Raw genomic sequence first — 10560 nt, 5'->3', positions numbered from 1 at the left:
TATACAAACTGGGAAGATAAAATAAGAATATACAGAAATCCCACAAAAATACTTACCCCCCACAAGGAAAAATCACTTCAGAGTGAACTAAAAGGAGGACAAACGATTAGAAACGAGAAGAAACAATGGGAGGAAGAACTTAGTCATCATCCATGACTAAAGATGAAATGGGGGAGAAAGAATTGGAAGGGAATATGACCCAAAATTCAGGGGGTGACATCCAGGTGGTGGATTCATTAAAGAGGTTTAAAACGGCATTTATTGCGGCCAATCAACAATTGCAAAGCGGCTGTAGGCAACATTTGAGGCTCCTCCATTGAACAATCTGTCGAAGGTCTAAAAAAAGGGCAAATTTTACCAAGGGAGGTCACATTCTGACATGCTGCATGCATCTTACTGCGGACGGGGAAATGGTTTTCATGTATGGATTGTGGGAATTTGATTCCCAAGCTGGAATTGGGATTTTGACCTAAAAGTCAGGACTCATTCTACCAAGTATCTCATACCCAGATTCAAGACCCACTCTACTACAAGTAAGGAGACCCGTGATGAGTTGGATCTCATATCCTTGTGTTGAATCTAGCACGGAGGTTAACAAAAACTATACTGTCCTAACCCTTCAGTAGGAGCGATTCACTATTCTTTCCCAACTCCTATGGATGCATTAGTCTTTCTTTTACAACTAGGAATGTAAATGGTTGAGATTAGGACCGGATCGGATGTGGTTGATACCAGATCCGACTAGTAGGGATATTCGTTAAACAGATTCAAATTCAGATTTTGATTCGGATGGTGAAAAGTTCATACCAAATCCATTTTTTTACATGTAGTCACAAGGATGCAAATGGGTCAGATCCAGGATGAAGGTTTCGCAATTTTTGGTTGTTCTAGATCCAACTCTGATCCGAATGCCCATGTATTTAGATATTCTGGATCTGAACTGTTTGCATCTCTATGTAATCAGATTTGGATATCCATCATATTCTGATATTAATTTTTTGAATTTGGTAGCAAAAAATCAAAACCATATCCACATCCCAATATAATGGGATATCGTTTCGACTTACCAAATCCATCTAAACAGAATCAGATTATAATTGGATTCGATGGGAAATCAGGTAAAATCTGATCCATGACATCCCTATTTACAACTCCAAACCGTGTCCCATCGGTCTATCGAATGAACGAATTGCCTCTCAAATCTTCCAATAAATGGGAATCTAAGATTTATATATAAGTTGAAATTCATGTATCGACAGTTTGGGTGCATTTGATTACCTTAAATCTTGGATCCACATATTTTTGCAATGTTCGGATCTTAGGTCTTGTAATTTGTAACTGAATGTACACTACAAGAAATAACACTTTTACTGGCGCTAAAATAGCATGTTTGAAGAGAGGCGTGATGAGAGAGAGTGAGATCCATGGCTATGAACAAAATTGTTTTGCTCAACTATGTTGGACCCTTGTGATGCTTCATTGATCCAAATAGAAATCATCCAACACAAGATTTTGTTGGAGAAAGCTCTGGATATTGGACCAGTCCACAAAGCTTTTTTGCGTGGCTCCAAACAACCATGGATTCTATCCACTCATGGCTGCATGTACACGGATCTATATTCAGCTGAAACCATGGTTCTAATCTCAGGCATTTGGATACTAAGCCAGTATCAATACCTATAAAGTGTTATTTTATGGGCCAAATATGGGCGGCCCAATCCATTGAGTTTGCATTTCATATCTGAACGACATATCTGGATCCAATTTTAATTGGATTGGAAAGTTCAATCCATCAAGTTCGTTCAAATATGAACAAGACATGCTTGACTTGCATCTGGATCCAATTTGATTGGATTGAATTCCCAGACCATGTCTACCGCAATTTTTTTGGTGGAATCCTAGTTTGACCAACAATATTCAAAGAGAACGAGTCCAGATTAGGCCATAACCTGGTACTGGATCCAACTTATTCTCAGCATGTCTATCAATGAGAGTAGACACCATGCCTGCTGCTTGAGGGGTTAGCATGGTCCATTTGGATTCTTCAATAGGCCCGGCCTGGTTGATAATGAGGTTGGACTTGGGTTTGGGTATTAAATTCTTTAAACAGGTACGGGTGAGGTCAAGGTTTGCCTGAACCTGCACAAATTCCAATCAGTCGGGTTCGGGTGCTCAACCCAGATTATGTTGGGTCATGAAAACGAATCTCAAACCTGACCTATATGATAAAGCAGGTGTTTGAAATGTATATTAAACTACAAAATAAGTATAAAACCACTCGGGGTCAACCGGGTTGGGTAGGATGTTCAGTCTAATTACATCTCAAACCCGGTTCAACCCAAACAATATTCGGGTCAAAAGTTTTCATGCCCAAATCTGGGTATTCGGGTTCAGGGCAGGTGTCCGACACTAACCCGGCCCATTGACAAGAAATCATCTTCTCCTATATAATTTCTTCATTTCTAGTTTCAAATAATAGATAGCATTGGTTTTGTGCCTTTCAAGTTAACATCTTGTATTAGCAACGGCTTCACGTTGGCAGGAAACGGGACAAGCGGCTCGTGTTCAGCTCGCTAAAAAGCTCATTCAAACTCATGAAATAGGCTCGACAAGCTCAACAAGAATAATGAGTGCTCTTGGTCAGCTCGTAAAAAGCTCATTCAAACTCATCAAATAGGCTCGATAAACTCTACACTAATAAAATTGTTCATGTTCAGCTCATAAAAAGCTCATTCAAACTCATGAAATAGGCTCGACAAGCTCAACACGAATAATGAGTACTCTTCTCAGCTCGGCTGGTATAGGTTCGTTAACTAGTAATAAACATATTTTTACATATTCTTTATACCATGAAATGTAAATGGTTGAAGTGTTTGAATTGCAACATCAATAAGTTTAGATTTCAAATCCTATTACTTACAACTTCAAAGTGATGTACTTATTTTTGTAAATAATCTAGTTTGAGCTTGGCTCAGTTTGTAGTTCATTTTTTATTAGTTTTCAATTTTGAAGAATGTATTTTTTTCATTAAATTTAATTTATTTAATCAAGGCTTGCTGTGGACTCGAGTTCGGCTTGCCACAAGAATGAGCCAAGCTTGAACACCCTCTGTTGGGTTAGTTTGCTGTCAAAACCATGCATTGAGCTAGTTTTGGCAGCACAATTTCATCCCCAACACAACATTTTGACTCCTTCCTAGAGAGGTAGTCATTTACAACACAACGATTGGACGCAACCTTGACGCTGCTCCGCCACACTAGCACTTCAGACACTTAGGTATGGCGTTTTTCTCCGGCCAAAAAATCCTAATTCTTGTTTTTTGGTTTTCTTTTTCTTTCTCCTCGTACTCTTCTTTTTCTTCTTCCTCATCTTTTGTTTCACATCTTTCATAAAAATTTTTCTTTAATTTTTTAAATAATTCAAGAAAAAATCTTTCTGCACACAACCCAGCTTTGATCTTATGGCAAGGGATGCTACCAGTGAGTTTCAAACTTGTGACATCCTGATCAACTTGGTGGCATTCACAAGTAGCCCTGACCAAATGAGCTGAGCCGTTGTGGGCTCCAGCATCTTTTTCTTCGTGAAAAACCTTAGCCATTGATTCTTCTTTTAGTTTTTTTTTACATGTTGGCAGGATCTAATCAGGTCGGATCGGGGCCTTAATAATGGATGTGATACAGTTGGGTCGTGATGACCGTAAATTCTCCCATGACTCAATCCATTTACACGACCCGGTTGATCAATATACGGGTTCAGAAATACCATAGCCAATCCATATCCGTATCTCATGGAAGTAGACTGATCAAGTTCCGTTCATGTTATATTAAACCGGACCTGGACATGGACTCACCTCCCACAAGTAAAAACCAAGTCCCACCTGATCATGTATATTCCTTTTTGGGTCAAATTGGAGTTACAAACTTATAATCCCAAAAGATTCAGGTCTTTTCTGCTCCAATCCACATCGTGACATAAAAAAATGATCCATTCAGGTCCAGGTCTAGTGCAGCATCCATTTTTTCATCAGTAGTAGTGGTGTCAATGGGTCGGTTTGGTTCAGACCCAGATAAAACAAGATTCAGAACTGATTTGAGATACTGATACCCGGTCCGGACTTGGGTTCAATCGGACCTACTAGATCCTATAAGTATTACATGAACCAAACCCAGACCATACCCAGTAAAATAATATTTTTTTACCTTTTTTGCATTAAAAAATTATGAATCTTAGTCGGAACTTGGGTCGAACCCCAATCTAATATTAAATTCTACAAACCATACTATGCTCCTTATATTAATTGGATCCATTGAGTCCGAGCCTATTTTTAATTAGACCTTCTTATTTATCACCAAACCCTAACCCTGACCTATTGACACCGCTAGATGATGCCCTAAAAGGAGAGGGAGAAAACAAATATTGAGGAAATGATAATGCAAATGAGAGAGAGAGAGAGAGCAAATATGGGATGAAGGAAAATGATAATGCAAATAATCGGTTGTTTTTATCACGTCCCTGAAAATGGACACATCCCTCTTGCATAATAAGATTTCCTCCTTTATCTCATACAAATATTGCAAGATTTATGAAAATCTCGAAACAAATTGCCTAAAAGTTTGAAACAGCAATTTCTTGCAAGAATTTTAAAATATTGTGAGATTTATGATAAAACATAAATACCATGATTTAAACATGATATTTACACTTTAAACAGTTATTTATCATGAAAACCCCATATATTTTTATTTTTAAATAATATTTATTAAATTTCTTATAAAAAATATTTTAAAATTTTAAAATTTTTTTTTTATTACTGAGATTTTGCCCAAAAAATGCAAGATTTATGAGATTTTTTCAAATTCTCGTGAGCTTTTGAAAAACGAGTTTTTGCCATTTTTAAACCTTTGTCACTACGCCCCTTGACTCTGTCATAAAATAATATTTCATATTTTATCCTTATTTATGAAACATCCTCAACCCCTTCTGGCAGAACTCTAGAACGACAGTAATCCCTCGGTCGATCGAGGGGCTCTCTCTCTCTCTCGACCATGGATATCCTAGGGTTTTTCTAGGGTTTTAAGCACCACCCGCATCAATTAAAACCAGAAAGGAGGCAGCTTTCACTTCATCTCGCTATAAAATTTACTGGGGTCTCACAGGAAACCGTTATCCCCCCCCCCCCCCCCCCCACCACCACACACACCTTTTCTTCTCCTCTGGGGGTCCTCGTCGGACCAATTTTTCACCTGGATTTAACCTTTTACCGACCTTTTTGGCCTCCTTTCCGGAATCAGAAAGCCAACAGTAAATTTCTCGCACTCCCTTCTCGATCCCCACTTTGCCTAAACCTCACCCCTCACCTTTTCCCCCACAACCCGAATTTTTTCTAAGTTTTTTCTTGGGTATCCACCACGGAAAAGCTACCTCGATCTTCTCACTGTAGCCTCGGACGCTAAAAAGATGAACAATGAGAAAAACAAATCGAACCCTCCTTTTGTTTATCGTCCTGTGATTCACCTGATGGTTTAAAAACCGGTAGCGGAATATCAATGCCGCTAGAGGGGCAGCCGACGGCAATTCAGCAGCAGGCTTACTCGTCTCACTCCGGCAACGGGTCCATCGGCCCGGTGATCGTCGTGCTTGTTGTTATAGCCGTCTTGGGGGTGGCGGCCGTCATCATCAGACGGCTGTGCGTCGACCAGAGTTTTGTTGGAGGCCGGAGGTTCGACTTCGAGGGGTGGGTCGAGCGCATGTTCACCTAATGCATCGATGGTAGGATTAAGAATTCTGGTGCCGTCAATTGTGGCGGTCCGGTAACCACTGCGCTCGAGTCCAAGCACACTGTTGGTCTGGCCTCCCTCAACTCTTAGGTCAGGGTTTGAGTCCTCTCTCTCTCATCCCTGAGAACATGCCATCTTCTGATATCTCGAGATTCTGTCTTATTTTAGTTTTTGAGGGATTTACTGCATTATTGCTAGCTCAGAGTCTTCGCTTCTCGAATTTTCTCGGATTCTCAATTTATTTTTATCCCTTTAAACGGATTCATCACTCCTTCATCCTGACCTCGAAAGTCCTGCACTCTTTGAATATCAGCAGCCAACTTTTTCTCTCTCTCAAGCTCGACTTCTATAAAGCTTTTGACTCGATTCATTGGTCTTTCTTATTCCATATGCTTGACAACTTCAATATCGGTCATCGTTTCTCTTGATGGGTGTGCAAGTTGTTTTTAAATGCTCATTCTTTGTTTAAGATCAACAGAGTTAGAGGCTCACAGTTCAAGCTTGAGTGCGGTATTCGGTAAGGCTAGCCTCTTTCTCCTTTGTTATTTAATGTCGTTGCTGAGGACTTCGTGGTTTTGTTCAAGAGGGTTGCGGATTCTGGCTTTATTGATTCCCTCAGCATCCAAGAATTTCTTCATCATATTCTCACCTACGCTGACGATATGATTATCTTCGGTCGCGCCTTCGTGCAGCAAATATTGAGATTCAAGCTCATTCTTCAGTTTTTCCTCTCTCTGTCGGGTTTATTTATGAACGACAGTAAATATTGCATGTCTATGTTCAATGCCCCCCTTCTTTGTTGGCCATTAGGCAACAGATTTTTTGTTGCGCTACTTCGGATCCTCCTATTTTCTATATGGGTCTCCCTTTGCATCTTACGTGCATCCCCTCATCCGCTTGAAATGCCACTCTTCAAAAAGTCCAGACCAAAATTTGTTCCTAAAAGGCTTCCTACATTTCCATTGCAGGTAGGCTTACCCTCATCAAGCACGTCTTATCATATATTCCAGAATTTTTTATGTTTAGATTTTTGATGCCTACGGGCGTGGAGAAGAAATTCTCTCGTTTGATGGCAGATTTTCTCTAGTCTAGCAGTCATCCTCAGACTAAGCGTCATCTGGTGGGTTGAAATTCTCTGTTGCTCTCTAGGTGTATGGCGGGTCTGAGGATTCTTGCTCTGAGACTTAGAAATATTTTTCTCGCCATGAAGCAATGCTGGATGCTACACCGTCCTGACAATTTGTGAGCTCCCTTACTGCATGCTAAATATGGCGCCCTTGAGTCATTTTTTTATCGTCGTCATCACAGGCTTCTTACTTTGCACCCGCGTGGCATGTGGCTTAAAGGTATGTCTTTTGTCCTCATGAATGAGCGTGATCCTGACCCTGCCGCCCAGCTTTTACATCGGGCAATTGCGCCTAGCGGTGCTTTCTGCACCAAATCTCTTTATCGGTCTCTTTTTTCTCCTGAAGCTGACTGGCTACCTGAGCATTTGCTATGGGCTAAATATCCAACTCCCCGTTCTCGGTTCTTAGCTTGGTTGATTCTGCATGATCGGGTCCAGACAGACAACTTCCTCAAAAGAGTGGGTTTTCAGCTTACGAGTTGGTGCGTCTTGTGCAATGCGGCGAAATAATCTACCTATCATCTGTTTTGGGTCTGTCCTATCTTTGTGGATCTCTTCAAGAGTACGTAGAACAAACCTGATGTCAACGTGAGACAGGACTCTTTCGTGCTCGATCTTCTATGGGGCCCACTACAGGTGTGCATTTGCAAGAGATGACAGTTGATCTGGAGAACTTGGCTCCTCACTACCTGGTGGGCTGTTTGGATGACCCGCAACAATGCGATATTTCGTCAAGCTTCGGTTGTTTTCAATAAACTCGTGCATTGCATCTTGGCTGATGTGTACACAATTTGTGCATCTGCTGCCATGGTCTCCACTGCTTATCAGAATTTCGACTTTTGTCCTTATGTTTTTCTGTTTTTGACCCTTGCTTTGGGTTTGTTGACGGGCTAACGTTTGTTGACCCTTTGTCTTAGTAATGATGATGTTTTGTTCGTCTCTCTCTCTCTCTCTCTCTCTCTCTCTCTCTATATATATATATATATATATATATATATATATATATATATATATATATATATAAACTTTTGTTGTTAATCCTCCTCTATTTTTTCTCATTAGTTTCATTTTTTCTTTATTTTCTTCTTAAATCATAGTTCTAGTGATTAGGTTCTTGGTTTTGCTCTCTCTCTCTCTCTCTCTCTCTCTCTCTCTCTCTCTCGTTTGCATGAATCATAGTGACAAAAATAGCGAGATTGATGAAAAAATCTCGCTTTTTTTTCATGAATTATATTTTGAAAGTTAAAAACTGCATTTTTTCGCAACATTTACAAAATATCACTAAGGCTAAATGGATCTTTTCCTTTCCTTCAATTCAGGGACCGGGCCAGCTGAACACTGATTCATGTCATTGGTCTTTTAACAGTCGGCTCCAAATATACTAACCCTTCTCACAATGCACCATATGTTCAACAATCGTTTATTTTTCATGTTGGAGGCAATTGTTTCATGTGAATGAACACCACCAAATTTATTGCAATCGATAGTCATTTAATAGGCTCATTTATACCCTTTTATTAGATTAAAACGCTACTCATATTATCGAGTAAATTGCAAAAAACACCCCAACAAATTTCAAAATAAAAATAAAAAATCGAAGTCCCAACCCAAATTCCAGATCAAATCCAATCTAATAAAATACTACCAAGATTGAAATTTTATATGGCAGTGTTGGAGTCACTGAAAAAAGTATTGAAAAACAGGAGTTTTACATGTAAATGCTGATCTGATTTAGTTCTCACCTAAATGTGGATATGTCAAAGTCCTTAGTGCTGCAAACCTGAAAAAGTCGGATGATGCAAGTCTGCAATCTAATTATGCTTTCTAAATTTATTTTAAGATCCATATCCTAAAATGATCCGTCAAACATAGATCAGAAGTTCAATAAAATCTGATCCTTTCTGCACCCATAATCATGTAAGTTTGCTTTCGAGAACTGGTGAGGCCTCATCTTCAGGGGTGCTTAGGACCCACAAAAATCTGGATCAATCAGGATCCCCGGGCATTAAGATCATAGATATCAAGAACAATGTGGTGAATATCAGTTTCGATTTGAACCTGAATCAATTTAGAGAATCAGCCAACTCAGATTCGAACAGAATCGAGCTGAATCAGTTTATTTTATTTTTTTAATCCATAAAAATTTTAAAAACCAAAAAATATATTAAAAAGAAAGGCAGACTTGGCTGATTTCAACTAACAAGAGTCCCAGTCATTCACAGCTGGGTGTTAACCCCTAAATCATCTCTCAACAATGGGGGCACCTCTTAATCGTTTTAATCGATGTTGTCGGAATCGGTTTCTGGTTTCGGGTCTGAATCAATTTTGCGAACGGGTCAGAAAATCAGCCGAATCAATCTGAACCGGTAATTTTGTTTAACCATCAGATTACGCGTGCCATTAAAAAGTAAAAAACAATAAAAATATAAAAAAAGATTTAAACATCCTTATATATATATATATATATATATATATTTTTTTTTTTAAATATTAAACTGCATCAGCCCTTTGTAAAATTAATTCGGAGCCGATTAGCAATGATGCATACAACGATATGTTTAATTGATTGAATGCCCTTCTAAATTCTAAAATTATTAATTTTTTGATGCATAAACTCCATAAACGCCCATCCCAGTTATAGATTTCAAACAGGCCCTTAGGTTGGTAGCTGCAGGATCCAGGATTTAGAAGCTGCCACTTCTTTAAATGCATAAACTCTATAAACACCCATCCCAGCTATAGATTCTAAACAGGCCCTTAGGTTACGTTGGTCAGTGCATCGTACTTCGGTTCTAACACCTTTCCTTCATGGGAGAAATAACTTTGGACAATGACAAGAACATTAAGTTGAAACGGTGCCTCACCTTGCCTAGACCCGTCTGGACCCGATATGGAGGACATGAAACGGGGATGAAGGTCAAAATCAAAACCTGTGCGTAGATGAAGTTGGGGATGGAGGGCATAATTTTGAGATGCGGCGGGGGCGAAGACCTTGTCCCCCGCCTCTACCCCGGTCTACTGCCATCCCTACTTGCTCATTGGTGTAAAAACTCAAAGTCTTCCTTTTCTTTTTTGATTTATAAACTGCACCTGGCACAAAGGCTTGGTCGCGCTGGCTCAGCCTGCCATACCTATAGTTAGGGGTGCAAACAGGCCGGATTTGGGCCAGATCATGTTAGATCCGAATCTGAATCCAAAATACAAACAATAGATCCGAGTATGAATTAGATCCGAGAAGGTTAGATTGAATCTGAATCCAAAATACATGTGATAATACTGGTTCCAGAAAAACTAGAACAAAACATGCTATTTACATGTAAACAAATGCATTCGGGTCGGATTTTGATTTGGATCAACTCCATATCTGAATTCAATCTAAATCCGAAAGTGGGATTTTACTTAAAGGGTCCATATCCAAAAAAAAATATGTCAGTTTCGGATGTTTGCATCCCTACCTACGGTTGAAGTGCCAGAAGCTTAAAACTCCGAAACTAGGACCCCCACCCCGAGGCCTATGCTGGGCGTTGGCTTACATAATGGGGTGATGGTCATGGGAATCAAACCTTGACTGCCCGTCTAGTAGCCAAGGTCCCACCCCACTCTGCCAACTCCCACCAAAGTGCATTAAACTTTGTTCTTACGGCAAGGAAAGCATGT

The sequence above is a fragment of the Nuphar pumila genome, chromosome 3, assembly GCF_984573655.1.
Source record: "Nuphar pumila chromosome 3, dmNupPumi1.hap1.1, whole genome shotgun sequence".
Taxonomy (NCBI): domain Eukaryota; kingdom Viridiplantae; phylum Streptophyta; class Magnoliopsida; order Nymphaeales; family Nymphaeaceae; genus Nuphar; species Nuphar pumila.
Note: the sequence above shows the minus strand (reverse complement) of the source record.